Here is a 27,671-nt window from a genome sequence, read left to right on the forward strand (position 1 = left end):
AGACACAGACACAGACACACTCACAGACACACAGACACACAGACACACACACACACACACACACACAAAAGAAAGACATCCTAGGATATTATATAGATAATATTGTGGCCACCCTGCCATTGAATGATGCAATTATGAGAGTAGTGCAAGCAGGCATTTCCTATTTGTCCGTACCAAGAGGAGGGATATAGTTTATGCTGTAAGTGCATTATGAAATAGTGCCTGTTGTTTGTTTGTTTGTTTGTTTGTTTGTTTTTGTGGGGAAGGGGGTTAGGGAGACTTTAGTATTGGTAACAGTTACATTAGCTTGTATGAACTGTAGAATTACTTCTTTTACATTACGGTATTGTTGCACTTCCGTTCACTTTTTGTTTTAACAATTTTCTGGGTTAGCTTTTGACCTTCCTCCTGGTTTCATGATTTTGCCCACATAAATCCAGTGCCTGATTGTTTTCTTTCTTCTGTTTATGTTAGTAAGTGATGGTGTCGTTGGATTTTGCTCAGCAATGATCAAAATATGAAGTAGCTGCCAGAGTAAGGTTTCCTTTTCTCATTTTTCTTTTGTCAGGGCCTTGTACGTACCAAACAAGCATTCTATAACTATGCTATATCCCAGCCCTCAGGTAAGGATTTTTTTGTTGCTAGAGATTTATTAAGGAATAGCTCTCAAGGTTTAGGGATGTGTCAAGTGGGACATAGAAAGGAAAGGGTAATCATGGAAGAGATTCCAGGCAAAATCCTATAGAGTTTGGCTTTCTTCTTACGGGGTAATCTTAGCTATAAATTACTCCTTATACAGTTTCCATTATAGGCATTTTTACTGGGATTTTTCCTTCTGTGTTACTCAGTTACTAGAAATAACCCACCTCAGGAATATGTAGATCTTAAGGTATCTTCCCATAATTAAGTTACTGTAGTAGAATGGCAGTCTTCAAGGACAAGTGTTATTGTAGGATGTAAGCAAAAGTATGGAGATTTAAAAAAAAGGCCACCCTGAGAAATAACCACGAAAAGAGATTTCTAGATCAAATCATTACAGAGCTTACTATGGTTACCAACTTTTTAAAATTATAGGTTTTGGTAACAAATTTTTATGGTCTTCATCATTTTCCTCTCCCAACCTCATCTCCCACAAGTTGGATAGTTCATTTTCAACATAGTGTCCAGTGAGTATCACTGGACACACTTTGTAATACCCTTTCTGTGCTCCCCCTTACCCTCTCTAAAACAGATAAACTTACATACAAGCAAAACCTATAGAAATAATAATAATAATATAGCAACAGAAGAGAAAAAGAAAAAAATCCCTGAAATGACTCCGGTTTGATCATGGTGTATAATTTTTCTGATGAATTGTCGAAGTCAATTGACAAAAAAATTTTGTTGAGAATTTTTGTGTCAATGTTCATCAAAGAAATGGGTCTATAGTTCTCTTTCTTTGATGAGTCCCTGCCTGGTTTTGGGATGAGGGTTATGATGGCTTCATTGAAAGAGTTTGATAGTGAACTTTCTCTTTCAATTGGTGTGAGTTCTGCTTTGGAGGCCTTGTAGAATTCCTCTGTAAGTCCATCTGGTCCTGGACTTTTTTTAGATGGGAGGTCTCTTATTGCTATTTCTATTTCGATGCTTGATATTGGTCTGTTAAGTTGATTTAACTCATCTTGGTTTAGATTTAGCACGTCAATATTTTCTGGGAAATTGTCCATTTCTTCCAGGTTCTCAAATTTATTAGCATAAAAGTTTGAGAATATTCCCTTATAATGTTCTGGATCTTGGTTGTTTCCGTGGTGATGCTTCCATTCTCATCTCTGAGCTTGTTTATTTGGATGTGGTTTCTTCTTTTTCTGATAAGATTGGCTAAGGGTCTGTCAATTTTGTTAATTTTTTTGAAGAACCAACTCTTTGTTTTGTTGAATCTATTTTTTTTGGATTCTAATTTGTTTAATTCTGACTTAGTTTTAAATATTTGTTTCTGTCTACTGAATTGGGGTTTAGCTTGCTGCTCTTCTTCAAGGAGGTTCAGATATCTCATTAAATTGTTGGTTTCAGATCTCAACAATTTGTTGAGGGCTTTAAACTTGCCTCTGAGTACTGCCTTTGCTGTATTCCAGAGGAGCTAGTAATTTGTGTGTTCATTTTTGTTGAATGTTATGAACATTTGAATTTCCTTTCTAATCTCTTCCATGAGCCACTGGTGGTTCAACAGTGTGTTGTTCAGCCTCCATGTGTTACAGGACTTTCTTTGGTGACTTTTGGTATTAAGTACTAATTTGAATCCCTTGTAGTCTGAGAGAATGCAGGGTATAACTTGAATGTTTCTGAATTGTTTCTAACATATTTGTAATGTACCATTATTTATTTGATGTCGGTGACCTGCATCTTGTATATACATTTCTCTACTTTGGGAAAAAAGCAAAACACATAAATAAGGTTTACCAATTGTAACAATGAGATGTACCAAACACTATGTTGAAAATGAACTTTACAACTTTGGTGGGGGATGGGCGCAGAAGGAAAGGGGGTAGTTATGGCAGTAGCATGGAAGGGCTGTTAGGGTGAAAACAAAGGAGGAGGCAATAATGCTCAATAGGAAATATACTCATTACCTTGCTCATGTAACTGTTACCCCTCTGTTCATCATTTTTACAATAAAAAAACTTACAAAAAAGAAAATACCTACAGAGCTGAGTTGGAAGATTATATAATCTGAATACAATATTTATGTATTTACAAACACATTTTTCAGGTTTAGATAACTTTCAGAAAGTCATTAATTCCCAAGTTAACATAAGGACTTAATGTAAGCATGGTTATTTTTGACAACTTGATAAAAATATTGTTAAGTAAAAAAAGTAAAAAAAAATAAAATCCAATTGTTTCACAAAAACAAGGAAAAAAAAAAAGAAAGCAAAATAACTAAAAGCTTCTGTTTTCCATTATTTGGAGTTCATTTTGATGAACATCACTTTATATGACCATATTCACATAGCTATTGAACCTTTATGAGCCATTCCTAAGAATATTCCCCTTAGATCTCACTGAGTGAATGTCTAGAGTCTTGCATAATTTATCAGGTCCTTGGAATTCTATGCTTCCATCTCAAAGAATGTTATTGTACCATTCATAAGTAAATGGAAAGACTTGGAAAAATTATATAATAAAAAGTAAGCTAGAGCCAGAGAAACATAGGTCTCTTGGTTTCCCTCAATTGTTGAAACTAGAATGCACCTATAAGTCTTATAAGCAAACACACTGGATGATAAAAGACAATGTGTTATATTTTATAACACTCTCAGATTAAGAATATAAAGTAAAGACTGATTGAAGCTTTATCATAAGAAGCAAGATGGAGAATCCCATATAGAATAAACTGAGTTTCCTTCTTATGTGGTTTCATGAAAGTATATAAATGAACCTCAAGTCTAGAACTCTTATTTTCCATTTCCAGGTATCATGTTGCATTTGACAACACATTCAACACATTGTATCCGTAAGGGAACACAAATCCCACAGAAGAAAAATATTTGCAGTTTCCCATTGTGTCTTATCTTCAAGTATTATAAAAACCATTTTGGATATTTTATTCTCAGCCTGAAATATCATGATATGTAACATATCTTTAGTTAAGTGAATATTAACCAAAAATTACCAATATATGTTTTATATGTATAGTGTGATAATGAAGGAAACACAAAACTCTAGAATTATTTGTAGTATTTCAGTAAAAGTTTGTATTAAGTTATGTCAAATTTAATTTGCTTTAAACAAAACCTATCATATTTCAAAGGGTAGTTGTTAAGAATAATGTAGCCTTACATCACCATCACCATCGTCATCATCATCATCATCATCATCAGTACATGACAATAGTTGTTCATTTAATGACATGTCTTTTCTCCCTTTTACAAGTAAGCAGAAGAAGTTCTATAAAGTTTAATTGCTTCAAGAAATTTATTATTTGATAGAAATCAAGACAGTAGTGACTATCATGGACAGCATGGATTTAGGAGCTATTGTTGTGACTGACATTTTAATAGATATGGATTTGCTTTTATTTGCTTAGATCCAAAAATCTAGCTTAATTTGAAAAGTTGTAGTAAAGAAAGATAACTTTCATGGAAAATAAAATAATTCTGATTTAAAAAATAATTTTATAGTTAAATATATATGCACAATAAAATATAGTATATGTAACATAAAATTATTTGTACATGTAATTGGTCTATTGTGAATAAAAAACATACATTAGATGCATAGGTAGCTCCAGTGTTAGAAACTTTGAAGATTGCCATTGTTTGAGGTGTCAAACCACCATTTTTTTTCAGTGAAGTAGTAGCAGTTCTCTACCTCAGAACACAGGATCATTTGATGGCATTAAAAATTGTCAATATCAGTTTCCCTTTTCTGTGTAGGAATGAAATTGATGTTTAGGAAGTGGTACTTGGAAAAGATACCAGAAAGTTCAATTGCATGACCAAGTAATCATAATTTTGTGGGAAATCTATGCAGAAGTTTAAAGAGAGCATTACTGTAGGGGTTGTATTATGAATTGATTGGACAGAGAACTATGAGATTAGTAAGGCACAATTCTAAGTGTGAGAGTGTTTATAGACAGAAATAATTAAAAGAAGACTCATCTTAAATGTTGGTGGTACCCTCTAATTGCTGCTTATTAAGATAAAAATGTAAAATAGGAAGCCCCTTATACAGGCATTCGATTTCTGCTTCCTAGCTGCAGGATATGAGCTTCTCTGCTTTGCCAAACCCTCTCTGCTATGACAGAATGAAACTTCTGAAATCTTCATCCCATAAGATTATTTTCTTTTTTTTTTTGAAGTATTTTTCTAGGCATTCATTACTGTGACAAAAGCTCAAGTATAACAACAATCTTGTGTATGTATTTTAAATGAATATTCTTTAATCATCCTACTTTGTAAGTGTGGCTACAGTCTCCATTTTTCAGTTGATTATCTGAGTCAGCATTAATAACAATATTATTTGGTTTCCACATGACCTATTACTTAGGATCATTGAATAGTAATATGTCATATGTAGAAGACTTAATTTGGAAGTTTTAAAAAGAGAGGAAGGTCTATTACACTGTTGGTGGGAATATAAACTTGTTTAACCACTTGAAAAGCAGTATGGAAATGACTCAAAAGACTAAATATAGAGATTTCCTATGACCCAGAAATTCCACTCCTAGCCCATTTATTCAATAAACCACAAACAAGGCCATACCAAAGCCACCAGCACAACTATATTCAGTACAACATTATTTACCATAGCTAAAATATGGAAACAACCAAGATGACTCTCAGTGGATGAGTGGATCAAGAAAATGTGGTGTATATGTGTGTGTGTGTGTGTGTGTGTGTGTGTGTGTGTATGTGTGTGTATAATGAAATTCTACTCATCCATCAGAAAGAATGATATTGTGCCATTCATAAGGAAATGGAAAGATTTTAAAAAATTATATTATGTGATGTAAGCCAGACCCAGAAACAAAAAAGTTGCATTGTTTCCCTCATTTGTAGTAACTAGAATGTGTCTATATGTTTTCAAGTAAACACACAAGATGATAAAAGAAAAGAAAATACACAGGGCCATGACAAACTGTACAGGCCTCTAGACATTCACACAGTGAAATCAAAGGAGGAAATTCTTAGGAGAGGATGAAAAGGCACAATAGCTATGTGCACCTGACCATTTAAAATAATATTTATGGAAATGAACTGCATGAAATGGAAACAAGATTTCTTCTCTTTTTGGTGCTGCTTTTATTTCTTTTGGTCTTGTTCATTCATTTATCTGTTTTTAAGAAGTAAGGAGAGGCAAGGAAATGGTGGGATGAAGGGTGGAAAATGCTGCAATGATACTCACTAGATATTATGTTGAAAATGAACTATACAACTTTTGTGTGGGGATGTAAGGGAAAACCTGGAAGAGAGGCAAGGAAGGGGGTGATATAGTTAAAAAAAAAAGTGATCTTTATCTGACTTATGTAACCATAACCCCTTTGTACATCATCTTTACAATAGCAATGAATAAAATTTGTGAAACTACCATGCATATACATAAAAATGCATGCATGCATATTACTAAGTCTGAGATAAAAGTCCTTATTTTCTCATAGAGATATCATTATTTGACAATCACAAAATGTAATATCTATCTTAAAGTGCAAATATTTTTTTACCAATTGGATTATAATTATTTTAATTGAGTCAATTAAAAGTATTTGTACAAATGACTGAGGCATTACATATGTATTATAGAAAATGAGGCTAAAGGCAATGCACAAAATAACGATAGCAGAAGTATTAAGTTGGAATATTTTATGCCTTTTTAAGTGTAGCAATGTACTATAAACACAAAATGCCAAATACATCACCATTATTTCTGATTAAAAATATAAAGTTAGCTCTAGCCAATAAAATAATACTTAAAGTTTAAAAGGGTATTTGTTCTTATTGTTTTTAAAGGAAGGAAGCAATAAAGGAGAAATTACAGAAAGAGTTTTGATTTGATTTTTAAGGGAGAGACAATTAGTCTTGTTCTGAGGTACGAAAACAATTACTTAAATTAATATATCTTAGGTAGATACAATTTGTGTGTTTTTACTGGCAATAGATTTTTAAAATCCCTGAGATTTTCCTAATTTGACTCACTCTCTATCACAAGTAAATCTTATACCTAAATAAACTCAGAAATATTTTTACCTGTACAGGGATTTTTATTCCATGTAAAATCGCATATATATTCTGTGGCAAACAGAATTATGGCAACTATTTCAACATCAAAATCTCCACAATCTTTGAATATATCATACGGGAGTGGCAACAGGGTTACTTATTCTTTATGTGCTTAAGTGAAAACTCTTCAGAGGGAAATATCATCCTCCAGCTTCCTGATAGGTGCAATGCAACCTCAGTAGTTCTTGGATTGAGAAAAGAAAGTGAAAGTCAGAGGAAGAAGGGGTAGATGGAAGTGAAGCTTGAAATGCCACTTTGAAGAAAGGGAAAGAAGAATCAAGACAAAGTCCAAGTCCAGCTGGGCAATAGAAGCGGGACGTAACAAGGAAAGGAATTTTCTCCAAAATATCCAAAGAGCACAGTACTTCTCACTTCCTGAGCATCTCTCAATAATCACTCAGAATACCAACCTCCACAACTGTACTAGGATGAACTTGTATTATGAACTTGAACTATTCATATCATTTCTAGGATATTTATTTAAACAGAAATCAAGGAAAATAATACAGGTACCCACATACACCTTAAAATTTAATTTTAAACTATCTCAAAGAAGAGGACAGGAAATACTTTCAAAGAGCAAGAGATTATCAGTTCCTTATGCACATATTCATTTTCATCTGTAGATTTGAAATGTGTTACTTGTTTACTTTAATTTTATGATCGAATTAATGGTTGCAAACAGAAAATTTACATTGCTTACACAAAATTTCATATAAATATATATTCATGTAAATAAATTTTTCATAAAATATATATTGTCAATAATTTGGAGTGTTGAATCAGGTTTTAAAATGTTCTTTTTGTTAGATGTCAGTGACTCACACCTGTAATTATACCTCCTCGAGGGGCTGAGATTTTGAGGATCATGATTCAAAGCCAGTCCAGGAAAAGTTTGTAAGACTTCATCTCTTAGCCTTCATCTCTTACACAGACAGCACAAAGCTAAGTTGGAGGCCTAGCTCAAGTGGTAGAGTGACAGTAAAAAAACAAACTGACCAGGAAGAAGGCCCTGAGCTTAAACCATGGTACCATCAGTATCAACAACAGCAACAAAAATATTCCTTTCTTTAAATTTTTACCAGTAAACCAGGCATGGTTGCACATACATGAATTACCATATACTTGGGAGGCAGAGATAGGAATACCATAGTTACACACCCAGCCTGGGTGACAAAACTAGTAATCCTATTTAAGTATTACACTATATAGAATGATGTAAATCTCCAGCTGTGTCAGTTAGAGGTAGCAGTATTGTAGTCTAAGACTGGCCCCATTCAAAAAGTACAAGACTGGCCCCATTCAATAAACTACAGTGAAAGAAAAATGGGGGCATGGCTCAAGTGGCAGATTGCTTTCTTACTGAGTGCAGGGCCCTTAATTCAAAACATAATACCATCTAAAAAATCACATCATATATTAAGCATACTATTTAGTTCCTGCTTGCCTATTATTGTATTTTATATGTAATTTTGTAGCCTGTTTTTACCACTTACAATTTTTCTGGTTGTTGTGTTGTATTCACAATCATTATTTAAAATTTCTACATAATACATGCTTGGTAGACTAATTTCTTTATCATTTTTATTCTCTGGGGCACTTAAATTATTGTCAAATATTTGCTTTTTTAATAATAATCCAAAAATATATTTGGCTTATTACTTATTTGGCTTTGGCTTTAAATAAAAAGAGATTTTTCTAAGAACTTTGGTTAATATTGGATTCATTGACCAAAGACAATTATGATTATCACAGTATAAATATAAGATATAGATAATTCATTATAAAATTATAATGCTACAATAACTTCTATAAATACTTATTGAATATTAATTTCTATTAAAATGATTAATATGAAAAATAATGTAGTAGGCAATGTATAGAATTAAATATTTTTTCAAAGATTGTTAACATCACTGTGTTCTGTGCTTTCAAGGAATATTCATTATATGGACGATCATGTGACAATTATACAACATGTAGTAATTAAGATATTTTGCATATTCTTTACAATACTATATTTTCTTACATACATGTTTCTGAACATAATTCATATATTGCATATAATTTGCAAATTATTTTGTTTTGTCCTTCAATTCCTTACAGTCTTTTCTCCTTTTTCATCTTTTGCTTATATGATTCTTTCTCTTCCTCTTCTTCTTCCTCCTTTTCTACTTTAGATAGGACACAGTAGTAATGTGCTCTACCAGTGAATAATACCTCAGTTTGGTACAATGTAATTTCTAAGTCTTGCTTATGACAATCCTGTCTTCAGTCTTGAGTTCACTCTTGATCATTTTTACTCACTTATGATGCATCTCAGATCACTCATGGGAGAAAGTCATCCATCATGTCATGTGGATCATGGGGCAGAATATGGTGAGATTATATGGCAAGAAATAGTGTTCTCTTGTCAATTGGTATCAGGAAAATGAAGCCTGCCAACACCTAACATGAATAATGTCAGCCTCCAATCAACCATTAGTAAGTAGAGTTCTGGCCAAGAGCTCCCAGGTAACCGGGGAGAGGCCATAAGTCAGAAATATCTAGTAATGCTATCCACATTCCTGACCATGGCACTTAAGAGATGATGAAAGGCTGTTGATTTAAGAGACTATATTTTGTAGGTAGTTTCTTATGTACCTATAGGTGATGAGTTTATCTGCTGTCAATGCTGCCACTGATACCTTGATGTCAAGGAGAGAATAAACATCTTTTATAGAGGAGGATCTGAGTGAAGGAAGACAGTTTTGCCAGGAATGAGGAATCAGAAAAACAATTCAGCCAATAATTGAAAATTGCGCTTGTTTGTTTATTTACCACTTTTGAAATATTTAATGTTGACTCTGAGGAAGTAATTCAACTTTTTTTTACCAAGTATATACTATGTGATTTTTGCTTATCTTGTGTTTTTCCTCAAGATCTCACTCATCTACATTTATATCACTGAATTTTATGACCTTTCCTCCATTTTCTGCTCTAAGATTCACTCATCTGTGAAACAAAGTCATTTACAATATTCCTCAACTAAAGTGGTGTAGGTAATATATGTGTTTGCACATGCTACCGAAGAACTCTGAAGAGACTTTCCTTCCATATTTTGATTTATTTTATTGGGTATAAGTTCAGGTTTTAAATGAAATAAGCACATCAGACGATTTGACTTTTTCTCTGACCTCCTAAGTTTGTGTCACAAGAAGCTTTGCCTACATTGCAGAGTTCCCTGTGTTACAACTGTAGTCATAGCATCATATTTCACCATATTCAATATCATGTAGAAGAGAAATGCAAATTTATAGTTAGGCCACAATCTCACTTGGAATAATCAGGAGGTAATTGGGCAATCTTGTATTCCTTTTTCTTTCCTTTTTAATATGAAACATGTTCCAGGTCTATATTTTCACAGGAAATGTTAAACTCTCTTGAGTAAAATTATAAATCCTACATATAATATACATAAAACTATCTTGTTCCATTCATACATACAACAGTGACTCAGCATAATTTATGAAAAAAATAACATTCTAATTGAGTTTCACAAATGTAGATATTATGACAATGGGTTAGCTCTTTTGAAATAGTGATATTAGCATCCTTTCTGGAATCATAGACAGGAATAGCAACCAATTAGCATTTAATTCCTAGGCAAAACAAAATTTAGTGTTCACTAATCTTTAAGTAGGTAATGTAGAATAAAAAAAGCCACAATTCACATTGTATTCAGTTGCTGAATCACGAGTACTGGAGGATAAGAGAATTAGTTATTAACATGGAACTTTTAGATAACGAAAGATAAGTGCTTAAAATTCCCAGCATGTTCTGGTTTGTATCAATTAATTTCTGAGAAGACATTTTTCCCTTAGAAAGAACACTAGGAATGTACAGCTGCAGAATATGTGAGAAAAAGTTTAATGATATACTCTTCAATCAATGAGGCATTTAAAAAATGCACATAGCATTGCTTCACAAATGGCTTGCACATAAACTTGTAGAATTTGAATTAATTCTAGTAGTCTCAGAGATTGAAAGAAAATCAACCATACCTGTGGAAATGTGTTTCACACCCTCAAGTAATTAAGGGCAGTTTTTCATGCTCTAGGGATTTGAGACCTCTATGTGAAGAAAAAATGTTTTCAGTAGGGAAGTGAAAGGATAGATAGATGGATAGATAGATAGATAGATAGATAGATAGATAGATAGATAGATAGATTTTCACCTTTAGGACAAAATAAATAGTAATGATTTATAGCATGATGATGGTAAAAATAAAATACAAAGCCATAAAGAAGAAGCTATGAATCTTTAAAAATACTAAATGCTGATGAATATTCATTTTCTAAAAGAGTTTCCATTATTTGGAAATTAAAATCCAAACCATGCTTATAAATACCTGGAGAACCCAAAACAACAACAATGAGAACAACTAGGTCATCAAAATAGTCATATTTACAGCATTGCTTTTTGTTTGTTACTTAAATTATCTTGCCTATACCACTCCATTTTTAGGTAATCTTTTATTATATATATATATATGTATATATATATATATATATATATATATTTATAATGAACTACCTCTAGAAGACAAGGAAGATTCTCCAGAAGGGCTTGCCTTATAACTATCAAATGGAGTCTTTGTTTCTGTCCACTGTACAGAGAGTTAGGCCATGTTCTTGTAAGAGAATGCATCAGGAAGTTTCTGCTATTTTGGTTTCTGAATTGGTGAACTTTCTGACCCTCTGACCCTGATATTCATTTATTATGTCTGAATCTATTTCCATATGGGTTTAAAAAGAATGCCAGACATATGAATTATGAGGCTATCATGTACCAGGCACCTTCTGAAAAGCATGACCTGAGGAAGGAGGCAACATGAGTGCAGAAAATGTAAATGTGGATGATTTATTATTATTGGAAAGCATTCTTTATTTTCAAACAAAAAAAAACACAACAAAAAAAGAACAACTGAATTCACATTCACCTTTTAGTGTGAATCACTCAAATTAGCAGTTGGAAATTGTTAAATTGTTTTGATTTTATTGTCATTTCACCACCATTTTGATTTTAATTTTAGTTTTATTGAAAAAGATTATTTATTCTCCTAGATCAGTGCACCAAAAGAAAAAGTCTAGAAACCATTCCTAAGTTCTATATAATGAATGTATTACTTTACAGTGTATGTGTTGCTTTAAAGTTGATAATAGTCATATAGTAATATTCTATGAGATATAAAGCAATTCTTGGTTTTAAGAATTCTATGGAAATTTAATATAATTTCATAAATTTTAAAATACTATGTTTTAACATGTAAACTCTATTGTTTTAGGGTTGTTATCATAGGACAGTCTAATTGTATGTTTATTAAATTAACTTTTTGGTATTTTGAGACAGGCTCTTACTATGTAGTCCCTGATAGCTGGGAATATGTTATTTCCTGGCAACAATTTCACAATTCTACCAGCATGCAAGACTTATTGTATGTTTTAATTTTAAGGAATAACTTCCCTGAAAAGTTAAAAACTCATCTTCTTCCCTTTTTTTATTCTCCCTTTTCTATCGTTTATATCCATATCTTATAGACAGAAATAGCAGCAGCTTTGTGAAGTGAAAATCGAAATGTTCCAACTAGCTGTACAATACTGCAGTGAAATGAAATCTAACCCCATCACAAGAGTTTTCATTAATAACAAATAAGCAAAGAAAAATGCATTGTGAAAATCCATAGTCTTCAGATCCCTCTATCTGAGGGCTTGTAGTGGGAAGTGGAACAGAGGCACAGGGCTACTCTGAGAGAGAAATTTCTAAATTAAGACTCCCAGGGAAGCTTGAATAAGAATATGATTAGTTCAGTGCTGCTTTCATTCTCCACTTCCTCCTCCTACTATAGACTTCAGTTTTAATAATGATTAAAGAATAATGCCTGAGTCCCATCTGAATGGCTTTTGAGATTTAACTCGCTGAATCTATTCATAGTACTGAGCTTGTAAGAACGACTGAACAGATCTGCACAACTAATCGTGGAATATTACATTGATACTCCATCTCTCACATCAATACCAATTACTACTGCACAGAGCGCCACATATTACTTTAATGGGATCAAAGTTTTAATCGTCAGGTTGTTCTCAATGAATCTATTTGTATGTCTGTCATTAAGTTCAGTGCCTCACGCCACTCCAGACAGAAACATTTTGAATGTTTAAAATTTCCACAGATGTTATTTATCCAACAGGATGTAAAATTTCCTGCTCTCTACTATATAGATTCTAACTCATTACCATAAATAAAAAATAAAGCATAACAACAACAATTTTGCTTAATGTGTACACACAGAAACATTGTCTTAGGCATCTGGCAGTCAGTTGGAGAGAATAACAACTGCTAAATGAATGACAATGGCAAAACTAGGAAACAAGTGAAATCCTTCCCTTAGGGGAAAGCTTAATGATAAAGACTTAGCAACATTTTTTTTCTGTTTTTAAGATATTGAAAGCAGTATGGACAATCTGATGGAGCATACCTTGACCGATGTTTTAGGTCTAATAACTGTCCTTTAAAAATCTTTTGTCTTGACACCTGAAAGTGGGTTTCTCATAAAGCAATTTGGTCATACACACTAATCAAATAGTAACTTTTTAATAGCTTATCACAATATGTATCACAATATAGCCAAAGAATAAGATCACAATTATAAAAAAAAATCCAGCTAATAGCTATATGCTTTTTTTTATATTCAATAAAACATTACTATGGAAATTTGGCTATTACTTTCAAAGTTTCTTTTTTGGCTCATTAAGAAGTATATTGGAGATTTTTAGATGTAGAAAATTGTATTTGAGTTGAATAAGGCTTGTCGAAAAGGATTGGGGTGTTTTTTTTTTTTTCTCTGATACCACCACCTTTCTTCAGACAAATTTTCTGGCTGTCTACTTCATATTAAGTCTTTATATTTCTGTTTCTCTAGCTAGAAGGTAAGCTTTATTAAGAGGGACTGTTCTATATTTTTAAACTTTAATGATTTTAAAAGTTTTTACAGGGCTTGGGCACTGTCCTTGAGCTTTTATGCTCAAGACTAATGCTCCACCACTTGAGTCACATCTCCATTTCCAGGTGTGTGTGTGTGTGTGTGTGTGTGTGTGTGTGTGTGTGTGTGTGTGTGTGTGTGTATGTAATTGGACATAAAAGTCTCAAGAAGTCTCCAGCTCTGGCTGTCTCTGAGCTGCTATCTTCAGACCCTAGCCCCTTAAGAGTAGCTGAGATTTTAAGTGTGAGGCACTGGCATCTGGCTGATTCCAAAGTTTGGCTATACATAACTTCAGATTGATGAATCTAGAGAAAGTATTCACCAAAGGAAAATCAAAATACTAACTGTATTACAAAGGTTGTGATTCTGAAAACATTGTGTAATGTGTAATTATTCCAGAAGCTAATATATAAAACCTTCAGTAATGAACAAGTGAAGTGTGAAACCGCAAATAAGCATAAAGCTTAAGAGCCACTAAGATCTGACATGTGCACAGAGGGCAAGTTTGTGTCTACATTAGGGTAGAACTTACATAGAGATTCTGTATACTTTTGCTCAGTTTTTTTTTTCTTTCAGGCCAAAATATCTCTAAAAAGAAGTATATAAGTTAACAATAAAATGAATTTTTTTCAAGTGAGAAAAAATTTAAACATTCCCTTAGTCTAAAAGTGATTAATATTTCAAGTCACTCATTCATGTTAGTTTTCTCAAAAGTCCATGTTTCAAGTTCCAATAGAAAGTAAGTGATTATTTTTGTTGTATTGTGAAATGTTATATCAAGGTATTTAAAATTCTTTGTTAGCAGGACATACAGAAGACCTTTTTTTTAACCTGTGCATTAATCTTAATCCATAGTACATCATTTGGGTACTGTTTAAAACAAAACAAACCAATTAATGATAGTGTAGGTGAAATGATATTACAAAGTTTCTAGTATTTTTCAGAGTTTGCAAAACTGGGTAAAGAAATGCTTGTCAACATCAACTCAAGATTTCTCTGTGGACACAAGCTTTGAAAAACACTATTAAAATTGCCTCTGGCCACAGATGCTATAGTTTGGAAGCTATAACTTGAACCTCCAAAACCACCAACTTTGGATATTTAAGGTCTCTTTTTGAATTGATGTCTCTGAAAATTGGATGTAAAACAGCTTAGTGTCACTTCTACCATTCTTGCCAAAAGTGCTTTTACTCAAATTCTGGTTCTCCTTATCTTTAATTTTACTTTGATTCTTGTATGTGTGGAGTCCCAGAGGCCTCTGATTGGTGGATGCTATGACTCTATTTTGTCTTAGGAACAGGAAGCCTGTGGAAATGTTTCTCTTGCATTGCCCATTTCTATGTGAGCAGCAGTTCCTACACTAGCCATTAAAAATTTCACATACACCAATATATATGCCATCACCTAAGTAAGTAATACTTGCATGAATTTTTAATCATAAGAATATATTGGTATAAGCATGCTTTCCTTTTGTTTTTATGCTGGGCTACTTTTTTAGATGTTGTTAACGCTGTAGTTGCAGCATTTTTCTTTTAGTCATGAACAGTACATTGTGAATTAAAGGAGAGATTGATAGCTCAAGAACTAAAAGTAGGTAACTAGTAGAGAAAATGGATACAATGTTTTATACATTTGTTTGTTTGTTCAGTTAGTTTGGATACTCCTGAAGATTTACTGAGAAGTAACTGCAGAGAATGTAAATACTCATAATATCCTGCAAACTATATTTTGCAAATTAGCCCAGATCAGATGAATTTGTCAAATAATGGCAGGTGGAAAGCAATGAAGCTGAAAATTCATAGATTCCTCAAATGTTGTAAAACAGGATGATGAGAGTAACAAGAAACTGGTGTAAAGAAAGAGTTTTTTATGGTATAAATGATAAATATTACTGATACTTCTCTTTAAAGTGAAGTATAAGGTTTGCATAATGTAAACTAACTTATGATTATGTCTTTGGCATGAGTGTGCTGTGTTGTTAGGGGATATACAGTTTTGGGGTGGGCATTCTTTAGAGCCAAGTTTGGTACCCTGAACCCTACCAAGCTTCACAGTGTGAAGAAAGAAAGAAAAGAGTGATCTCAAGAGTTTCATCCATTATAATCCTAGTTATATTCAACATTTTGAGTAAAAATTGCATCTCTTTGGTCTGTGAAGAATTTCAAAGTTACTTCCTAATAGTAAGCCAAGCACTATTCAAAATTTGCTTCATTTTTTTCCTTCCATATAGCAATAACTACTGTCATTGCTGAAGAAGGGTAAATTTATATTGCTCCAGCCAGGGATAGATTTTATTATATTGGATTATCAGGGAAAGAAATGGAATAATCTTGTTTCAAGGTCATTTACAATAGGATAAGATACCATCAATTTAGATAGTTTAGTTGCCAGCCTCATTATAAGTTGAAAGGGACAAGCTGACCTCTCAAACCACTTCTCAAGATAAATTCATAAGCTTTTATGAGCCAGCAATCCCCCAAACTCATTACCTAGGACTGATGTCTTTTAGTTTTTCTCATTACTTATTAGAATATGGCAGAGAACTATCCCCTAAATATTATTTTCTCCATTCTACTGAGAATTGACAATAACACAGGAAGAAAAACTAAAAATCACAGTATTTTCACAAACAAGATAGAAGAGACATTTGAGGTATATACTTATACATATATATATGTACATAAATGTATGTACATAAATGTATGTATAATTCAACTTCTCCAGGTGAAAACATCTTTTCAGTTAAATAGATTAGATTCAAAATATGGAGTTAATAATATAGTTCCTAGAGACAAAAAATTATTGTAATATATTGCATTTACTTAAAAGATAGTGAACTGTTGTATTATTAAAGAAAATCTTGGAATGTATAACATGAATTTTATTTTTTCAATATTATTTGGCACTTGTTAAAATATATACAAGTTGAATTTGAAATTCAAACATTACAGATGGCATTGATAGTACATTTGATTGATTTTGATAATGGCAATAAAATGATAAAGCAATAAATTTTACATATTTATGTACATGTATCTGGATTATCTATGTATATATATGCTGAATCCTCTATATATTTTATGTATTTAGTATACACAAATTATTTTATATTAGCAATCAGATTTATTTTTGTAACATTATTTGCTTAATGAAATTATTATTAAATGTATTGTATCTCTGAGTTTTAGAGCCAATAAAAACTATACAATTTGTTTTTTTATCTTTCATGAAGAGAAGGAAAACCAGCCTTGACAATCTAAGAAGTCTTTGCTTTTCTTTTTAGGCACTGAGTAATCTACATAGGATGGCAGTAATTCATCTTAAACATTGACCCATTGTAGTAGCATTTCATTTTGTTTTGTGCCTGGAAGTTGGATGCAAACTTCAACTTTTCTCAGCTTTTATTAAGTAAACTTACCATAGCTTTCAATTTCTCTCTTTCCTTATTTGTGTTCACTTCAAGTAGTAAATGTCCTCTATTGGATCAGAGCAGGAAGTCTTATTCTATGCATGTATTAAATTTCCAGGTGATAACTTTGGAAATCCAATGTACTTGATATGTACAGTACCAGAGCTTTTTGTCCCACAGAAATGGATAACAGGTTTCCTAGGTGTAAAATTATATCAAAACATTAATCTTGTCTATGTTATGCCTTTTCATCAGTGTTTTAAGCGCACATTTGCTTCAGGTACTGTCAAGGAATTATTTGTCATTAACCATTCAAAGTTCTTAGTATCCCTTTATTAAAATCTATATGACTTTATGTTCCCATGATGATTGTTATAGTATAGTACATCTCTTAGAAAGTGTCTTTCAGAGAAGTTCTAAGATTAGACAAGAGAGACTAGACAATGATTAAATTTACTCTTCTCATTGCTTTATTAAGACCTGAAAATACTGTGTTGATTTATTAATAATTATAAAAAATTGTATTAATGAAAGTATTGATCAAATAATCCTCTGGGAAAAACCCAGATGCTACAAATAGAATGGTTCTGAGTCATGTCTTAAAAGAAGTAGGTGAAAAACCAGGGAAGAGGTAACAAGTTTGACAAGATATGTACTTATTACTTTATTAATATAACTGTAATCCCTCTGTATATCTTTTTTTTAATTGTGAAAATACCGTATAGAGGGGTTACAATTACATGGGCAAGATAATGAGTACATTTCTTATCAAGCATTGTTGCCTCTTCCTCCTTTGTTTCCCCTTCCCATCCCTTCCCATCTCCCATCCCCCACCGTCCCCCCCCCCCCAAACCCCTCCAACTAAAGTTGTAGAGTTCGTTTTCAACATAACGACTAGTACATCTCATTGTTGCAATGGGTCCACCTGTATCCCTATTTAAACGATTTGTTTTTTTTCCCTTCCCCTCCACAAATTATACCAACATCAAATACAGTGAAAGCAGGGGTTACCGTGGGGGAGGGACATACAACACAACAAAGAAATCATCTTATAAATATGTTAAAAACAATCGCATGAAAGAAAAAAAAAACATTTGAATACTTATCTTGGGGTTCATTTCACCTAATATCAACTTATCTGACCATTTCTGCTTGTCTCAGACATATACTAGTTATTGCAAATAAGGGAAACCATGGGACCTATGTTTCTTTGGGCCTGGATTACTTCACTTAATATAATATTTTCCAAGAAGACTTGTACATCATCTTGAAAATAAAAAAAGCAAAAAAAAAGAAAAAGAGAACACAGGAAGAACAAAAACCAATTAAACATTTTTATTTGGAAAACCAGAATAATTAATCTAATTTAGTTACTAATTGATATATATGTACTAAAGTGTAAATGATATTTGTTAGTTGGTAAAGAAACAAATTAGGAAAAAGATATAATCAAACAGGAAATATTTCAATTTCTACAACTACGCATATTCAAGTTAATTACTGTATGTTATTTGAATATAACTGGTTATATAGGGATTTTTAACTAGTTACTGATTTTAATGTGACAACTAAAAATTTATGTGATTAAGAGGAAACTCTTCAGTGTATATTTTTCAGCTAGTAAAACAATATGTAGTAAAACACATTGACATATATAATTATTGATTATGTTATTGATGCAGATATGAAAATATCTTTATTATTTTAATTCTATTGTCAAGGTGATGTACAGAGGGTTAGCAGTTACATAATTAAAGTAGTGGAACTTCCTTGTGGAACTTGGTACCTCCTTCCCTGATTTTTCTCCCTCTTTCCCTCCCCATTCCCTCTCCCACTGTATAACCCCTGCTTTCACTGTATTTGATGTTGGTATAATTTGTGGAGGGGAAGGGAAAAAACAAATTGTTTAAGTAGGGATACAGATGGACCCATTGCAACCATGAGATGTACAACATAGTGTCATTTCTAACATAGTGTCTTGTGAGTATCTCTGTCGCATTGTTTTCCCCTGTCGCATTGTTTTCCCCTCTGTCCTTTATCTCACCATTTTGTTGTTCCCCTTCCCTTCCCTAATTCAGATAAATGCATATGCAATACCCAGGGTACCAACAGGGAGCCTGTCAAGCTGCTGTATGATTTAATACCAGCAGTAAAGAGGCTGAGTCCTGAAGATCATGAGTTAGAGGATGGACTGGACTGTATAATAAGACCCTGTGTCAAAAACAAGCAAATACATAAAAAAAGGAGACAGTATCTTCTGTTTTTCCTCTATAGAAATAAAGTAATCAAATTAAAACTATTGTTTGCTTTTTCAACATTTCTTGCTAGTACATTACTTGTCTTTATTATTGTAATTTAAAAATTATGATAGCAGATCATATAGTGCTTATTAGTCTATTCTGATATGTAGGATACACTTATTCATTCTCTTATATATGACTTTAACATCTTTTTTCAGAGAGAATACCTTTTAAAAATGATCTGACTTAACATGTACATATACATTATAATAATATTGTATTCTCCATTGAGAAAGGAGAAAAAAATGAATAGAATAATTTATATTCAACATATAGTTTATTACAGGGATATCTTTAGTAATTTACAAGGCTTAGAAATTAATTCTGACCTGAAACAATCGACTCACTTATTAGAGGTTATATCTCATCTTAAGTGAATGGGATCTTTTGATCTCTAAGAGATTTGCATGTAGAATCAATGACATTAAAATGTATTAATGATTCCATTATTAACCTGAAACTATAAGGCTCATTCCTAGTGAAATGGCACTTTCACTCTAGGTATCTGGAAGTCATGTTTCATAAAGTAGAGACACAATTTCCATTTCATTGTGAAGGAAATTAGTCTTAAAAAGGAAGTATATTTGTTCAATTACTATGTAATAACTACTACTTACACAAAGAAAATATTCTTTTATCTTTGTGTACAGACTCAAAGTAATATTAGTCTATTTCTTTCATTCAAGAAGTAAAAAAAGGGGCTGGGAAGGTGGATCAGTCGTAGAGCACTTGCCTTGCATGCCTGAGGCCCTGAGTTCGATTCCTCAGCACCACATAAGCAAAAAGAAAAAAGCCAGAAGTGGTGCTGTGGCTCAAGTGGTAGAGCGCTAGCCTTGAGCTGAAGAGCTGAGGGACAGTGCCCAGGCCCAGAGTTCAGGCCCCGTGACCGGACCCCCCACCCCCCCCCCCCCAAAAAAAAAAAAAGAAGTTAAACAATTACCTCTTGATGTTAAAAGGCACACTAGTCCCAATTATAAACATTGAATACACACACATACACACATACACATAGCAGTCTATGGCTAATTTTATGTATTTTAATTTAGATGTAAAATTGCTTGAAATATATCTTCTGGTATAGCATCAGAAGGAGGCAATGCTTCATTCTTTAATGTTTCAGGAATGCTCATTCCGGAATGAAAAAGAGATATTTCAAATTCTTTTATTTTTTTAAAGTACTATCTTCACATCACATATAGATACCAGGTCTCACTGAACCTGAAGAATAATGGAGTTTGAGTAACAGAGAAAGGAGAGCTAGTGATTGCAAAAACAAACAATGAAAGGTACAAGATGTTAAGTCGAAAAAGGATCTTCACAACTTTGGCATGTGGGTGGGAGGGGGAATGGGAAGGGATTGGAAGGAGAAACAAAGGAGGAGGCAACAATGCTTGGTAAGAAATGTACTCATTACCTTGCCCACGTAATTGTAATCCCTCTGTACCATATTTTCACAATAATAATAAAAAAACTTAGGACAGGACTCGCAAATGTTATTCCTGTTTAAGTTGAAAATGCTAATGTTTTCAAGCACACATCACTCTTATACATTAGCTTCTATGTCTGCTGAAAGTGGTGAACTAACAAATAAAAATGTTTCTGGTGTAATATTAAAAATTAATTTGCTTGGATTATAAATACACTGGTTATCCACAACTTTCATGTAAATTGTTGTTTTTAGGAAATTAATGAATGTTGAATGTTAAACGTACCTTTTCATGTTAGAATATAATAAAATAATGAGTCTCAACAAATATAATATGGAGATCTGAGCTACATAATATCACAATTCCCAAGAGCCTCCATGAGATAGGAACTACAGTTATGGAAAATTAATACTTTCACACACTTGATTGTAAAATCAAAATACCTTGGGATTTTTATCTCCCAGTCCACATATGGCAATGAATTTTGAAACTGTGATTATTTAACTTTTCTTTTTAGCTTATTTCTCCATAATCTCTTTTAGATGAGACAAATCAGTTTGACCAAATATTATGTTTGATTAATAATATTATATTTTTGGAATAGTTTTTCAGTTATTATTGGAAAAACCCATTTCTGTAAATAATTAAAATATGCATATTTTCTATAGTATTTGATCAATATATTGACATTCCCTATCAGAAGACATAGGAAATTGTTCAGAAACATTAAATAGGATTCACTGAAGATTGCAGGCAGAGTTAGTGGCCTAACTTGACTAGACCAAAAATTATTTCTATTTTTTATGTACAACATGAATTGAAATATGTATTTGTAAATGGAGAAAGATTTCACATATTTCAGGTTATAAGTGCGCATATTAAGTAACTAAAAATTGTCACAATTTGGGAGTTTATCATGTCAGTTTATCATGTCAGTTTTATGTGTTCAGTGCATTGTGATCATTTTTTCCATAGTTCTTCTGATCCCCATCTATTCTATTCCCATCTGTAATCAGGTTTCCTAGTTTTATTTTCATGAATCTATACTGAGTAATATGACTGTATTCACCTAGCATTTCACTTCCAACCCCATGTCACTCTCCTTTTAGCCCTCCCACCCCCGGCAAACTATGTTTCAGCATCCACATGATCATTTTGTTAATTTTCCAAAGGCATCACACCATGGAATCTCACTCCAATGTATTCCACATATTATTCAGTTTTATCATGTATATAAACAGGTATGCACTTTCATGTTTTTTGGTCTAACTTCACATATTATAAAGATAAATCACATGAACCACTCTGAACCTGACTTGCTTTACCCATATGATTTTTTCCCAGATTAGTTCAGTTTCTAGATCCATTTACTGATGTAGAACCTTTGGACTATTTCCACACCTTGACTATTGTGAATTATGCTGTAATAAATATGGATGTATAGGCACATTTATTGTTTCCTGATTTGCAATCCTTTTAGTACATGCTCAAGAATGGTATTGATAGATTACAAGGTAGTTCTACTTTTAATGTTTTTGAAAAATCTCCATATTGGTTTCCATACTGGTTTCACAAATTTATCTTCCCACCAATAGTATGTCAAGATTCTTTTTTCCTTTTTTTTTTTTGTTGGTCATGGGGCTTGAACTCTCAGTCTGAGCACTGTCCCTCAGCTCTTCAGCCCAAGGCTAGTACTCTACCACTTGAGCTACAGAGCCACTTCCAGTTTTCTGGTGGTTTATTGGAAATAAGAGTTTCACGGATTTTCCTGCCCAGGCTGGCTTTGAACAGTGATCCTCATATCTCACCTCCTGAATAGCTAGGATTACAGGTGTGAGCCACCTGCGCCCGGCACTAAATAAGTTCTTTTATTGTGAAATACTGTACAGAGGGGTTACAGTTACATGAGCAAGATAATGAGTACATTTCTTATCAAGCGTTGTTGCCTCCTCCTTTTTCTCCTACCATCCCGCCCCTCCCACCTCCTCAACTACATCCCTCCCGCACCCCCACATAAACTGTAAAGTTCGTTTTTTGACATAGCATCATGTACATCTCATTGTTGCAGTGGGTCAATCTGTATCCTTAGTTAAACATTTTGTCTTTTCCCTTCCCCTCCACAAATTATACCAACATCAAATACAGTGAAAAGAGGGGTTATACCGTGGGTGGAGGGACATACAAAGCAACAACAAAAAAAAAAAAACACATGGTACCAGCACAATTATATTTATCACAGCGTTATTTACCATAGCTAAGATAAGGAACCAACCCAGATGCCCCTCAGCAGATGAATGGGTCAAGAAAATGTGGTATATATACACAATGGAATTCTATGCCTCCATCAGAAAGAATGACATCGCCCATTTGTTAGAAAATGGAAAGACTTAGAGAAAATTATATTAAGTGAAGTAAGCCAGGCCCAAAGAAACATAGGTCCCATGGGTTTCCCTTATTTGGAATAGCTAGTATATGTCTGGGACAAGCAGAAAAAGTCAGATAAGATGATGTTTAGCGAAATTAACCCCAAGGTGGGGACACAAGTGGTTTTTCTCCCTATTTTCTTGCCAGCATTTGATGTTTTTTCTTGATGATGGCTGTTTTGACTAAAATGAAATGAAATCTCAGTGCTGTTTTGATAGGCATGTCCTTTATTATATGCAGGGATGCTGCTCATTAATAATTGCCCAAAGGACATTGTCTGCCTCAGTCTGAGTAAGGTTTTTGTTTGTTCATATCTCCTTTTCGAGGTATATAATTCTATAATTCATACTACATTTGCCTATACTTTACCTGACAAGCTTATTTCTGTAATCCAGTTGATCCTAGGAGACACTAAATGGTAATTTTCAGCAATGTAATATATCATTAGCATCCTTTTCAGTATTTTGTGGTCTTAATTTAATATTCTAAACTTCATCAAATATGATTTTAAGGGCTGAGTACATAGATCAATACTTTCCTAGCACGCACAAGGCTTTGAGTCAATTTTTTTCACCTAGAGAGACAGAGACAGAGAGACACAGAGAGAGAGAGAGAGAGAGAGAGAGAGAGAGGATTTTATTTAAGGCATTTTCACAAATAGTAAGTGAGAAAAAGAATCATAGTTCAAATTGAAAACTGAGCTGCATTTACAACTGTTTTAACACAAGGGAGTAATTTTATTGCTTTTTAAATTGTTTGGCCATTTTGTTTAATGAAGAATCCATTTATTTTTAATAATATAATGTATATCAATTTTCCTTACTTAGTGAAAATGAAAATAACAGTATTTGTTATTCTTCTGCATTTGGAAGATCTTACCAATGTTAAAACTACCAGGATAGTTTTTTTTTTTTCTGTTCTCGTTCTCAGTAAATCTTGGAGACAGAATAAATTGAACAAGTAACAGTAAATATTATAGTTAAAAATGTATGTAACTTCTCTGAATCTAAAGTTTTCAACAGAAGCATTGCAATATTTTGTTGCTTAAATTTTAAAATCCAAATGACAGAGCTTTCTCAATTGAGACAGTATGATAACCAGTAGGTTTCAATTGTTTATTTAATAACACTAATTAATCCCAATAGCATGATTCTGAGAGTCTGGCTTATTTCATAACAAATATGTCTTTTCCTTACTTTGTAATTTATAAATTCATTAGCTTTTTGTAACTATTTTATGCAAATTTCTTTCTTAGTAAAAATCAGACACATTCCATTCTTTGACATCTTCTAGGCAACTCATACTAGATGTTTGCATCACTGTTTAAAGGAAAATTTCTGAATTTGAAATATGAGAATCAGATTGATTTTAGTACTTTCAATGCATATGTTAAAGTAAGACATTTCACAGCCTTCATAAGGGTAAGGTTATCATCAATACCTCAGAATATGGAGTGTGCTTCATTTTCAGATTTTCTTCAATTAAGTTTATTTCCAAATTTACTGAGGATCTATATCATTTTAGGTGGTCACTTATTACTAAATCAGACTACCTCAAGTATCTTTACAATGGGACTATTTGGTAGAACTAAATTCAATCAAACTAAGAGTAGTATACTATGTCACCTGTGCCAGAAAAAAAAATAGAGCACCTAAATTATCCCTTCTCTTATTTTTTCCAAGTCTTGTGAAACTATTTGACTGCTTGGGAGAATTCGACCTTAAAGAGCTTTGAATGCATGTCAGTTATAGATATTGGTTGCTATATAATAGTTAGAGGAAAGGGCACCTTGAATAACGAGGGAGATACATACTGTTATGGCAGTGGAGCATGTCTAGTCTTCCTTGGGCCTGTTCACCCAACATTGCCATATATTGTCACATGCCTCTTGATAGTCTAAATCAGTGTTGTGTGTTGTAGAATAGATCACAAAGAGATGCCCACATCACTTTGGAGGAACTTTTATAACACTGGCTGATTTAGAACAAAATTTTTACATATGGAATTAAACTAAGGAGCTAGGAGTATAGAGATCCTTCTGGATTATCTGGATAATTCTAAAGTCCAATGGCACCTATTCTTATTAAGAGACACCAGAGTTAGGTCAGAAAGAAGACAAGAAGGTGATGGTCAGACAGTGAAAATACTAGGGTTGTCAATCACTATCAAGAGCATCGAGGAGTGGCAATAGCTGATTAAAAGCTAGAATGGATGGAAACATTCTCCCTGAGCGACTCTGGAGTTCATATCTATCACCTACCATACTCTAGGGAAACATAATTCTGTTGTTTTTAGCCATGCACTCATTATGCAATACTTTCTTGTGATAACTATGGAAAATTAGTATTATCAATAAGCATTTCTACAAACGATTTTTCCTACCCCTTCCCATTCTAAAACATTGTGCAAAGACTTAGTAAATCCTACAACATAAAGCCTATGTCTTCTCAGAGGTCATGAATTAGCTCCAACAAAACCATATTGATTTCGCCACGATTTTCCATCCTTGTAGAAACATTAATTACATATTCCTGGAAGTATCCAATGATCTCCAACTTAATAACAAATATCTTCTTCTTGAAAATATTTGACAAGACAGTATAACATGTGGAGGAGACGGGGACAAACAAGTCGTTTAAGGATTCAGGTGGACCTGTTGCAACAATGAGAAGTACAAAATGTCATGTCAAAACCAGCTTTACAATGTCGGTGGGGGGGGGGGGGAGGGGGGTATGATTGGGTGGGGGGGAGGGGGGAGGCTGGGAAGAGAGGTGAAGGGTAAACAAAGGAGGAGGCTGCAATGCTTGGTAAGAAATGTATGCATTTTCCTGCCCATGTAATTGTAACCCCTCTGTACAGTATGTTCTCAAATAAAATAAAATAAAATTAAAAGAAAATATTTGACAAGAAAATGAAGCAAATAAGACTTGCCATAATATATGTATTTGACTTTGGCATCCTTACTTATAGGAAGGATTATTATTCAACAGTTTCATCTGTATTCAATTTACATAATCCTTTCTTAATTCAGATACAACTGTAATAATTAGTGGGAATTAGAATCATCTTTTTGGTAGCCTAGGAACTGAGGTTAATCTGATTTATTCATCACCATAACTATGGCTTCGTAGCTAATTCACAAATTAAATTTATGTGTATGCATGTATAATAAATCTATGTACATTAACATGTATATAACCTGTGTAAAATCACTATAACTATCTTCTTTTCTTTTTACCAATATACTTATCATCTATGCATGTGTATACAATTCCTATGTTAAAAGAAAATATTATGAATCTTACATGATATTTGTTACATTTAACAGTATTTTAAAAGTGATCAAAATAAATAAATACAAAATATATATGTGTCTTTTCTTTTCCTGGATACAATAAGCCTTCATGCTTCCTAAGCTTTTGAAAAAAAACAGAGCACATTCTTTATTTACCCAAATTCCCAGTTGAATACACCTACTCTACTTTCTAGTTAGATTAGTGTACACTATTACAAAATATTTATGCTTATCACCATTTCCTTGAGGTCTGGTGAGACCTTTGGCATCTTTGTCCACTTTGTTATTCTCAGAATAATCTATTATCATGAAAGTTATGGAGACATGAAATGGACTATTCAGGTACCTGAATGATATCTGGATTTTTAAAGGTATTTATCCTATGCAATGAGATACTAATGATGATTTCTCAGAGTAAAGGTGTATTGAGATTGTTACAAGATTATTATACCTAAAATTAGCCTACTGTAAAAATGTTATCTATTTTCTTGCATTCTAAGTAAAGTCTTGAAAATATACAGTCCATTATTGGATTATAAAATGGAAGAATCTATAAAATGGAAGTTTTCTGGCATCAGAACAGATATTTTCAAAATGCACTTTACTATTGACCAGTAATGTGATCATGAAAGCATTTACTTAACTTCTACAAAACAACTATGAAGAGGTGACAATTATCTAATGGGATTACCATCAGATTATATGATGAACTAAGCACAGTATCTACCACCTGGCAATTGTTCAATGAACCAATATTGCAACACAGAAAGCAAAATATCTCTGAGGAAATTACGTAAAATATACGAAAATGTACTATGTTTCACTATGCCTATGTCTAAATTCTTCAACTTCTTGCAAACATACCAAAGATTTTTTTGTTTTGTTTTGTTTTGGGTCGAGTTGTGGGGCCTGAACTCTGGGCCTGGGCGCTGTCCCTCAGCTCTTCAGCTCAAGGCTAGTGCTCTACCACTTGAGCTACAGCGCCACTTCTGGCTTTTTTTTTTTTTTTTCTGCTTATGTGGCGCTGAGGAATCGAT

Source organism: Dipodomys spectabilis, unplaced genomic scaffold (genome assembly GCF_019054845.1).
Source record: "Dipodomys spectabilis isolate Male_0828 unplaced genomic scaffold, ASM1905484v1 ptg000140l, whole genome shotgun sequence".
In the NCBI taxonomy this organism is placed as follows: Eukaryota; Metazoa; Chordata; class Mammalia; order Rodentia; family Heteromyidae; genus Dipodomys; species Dipodomys spectabilis.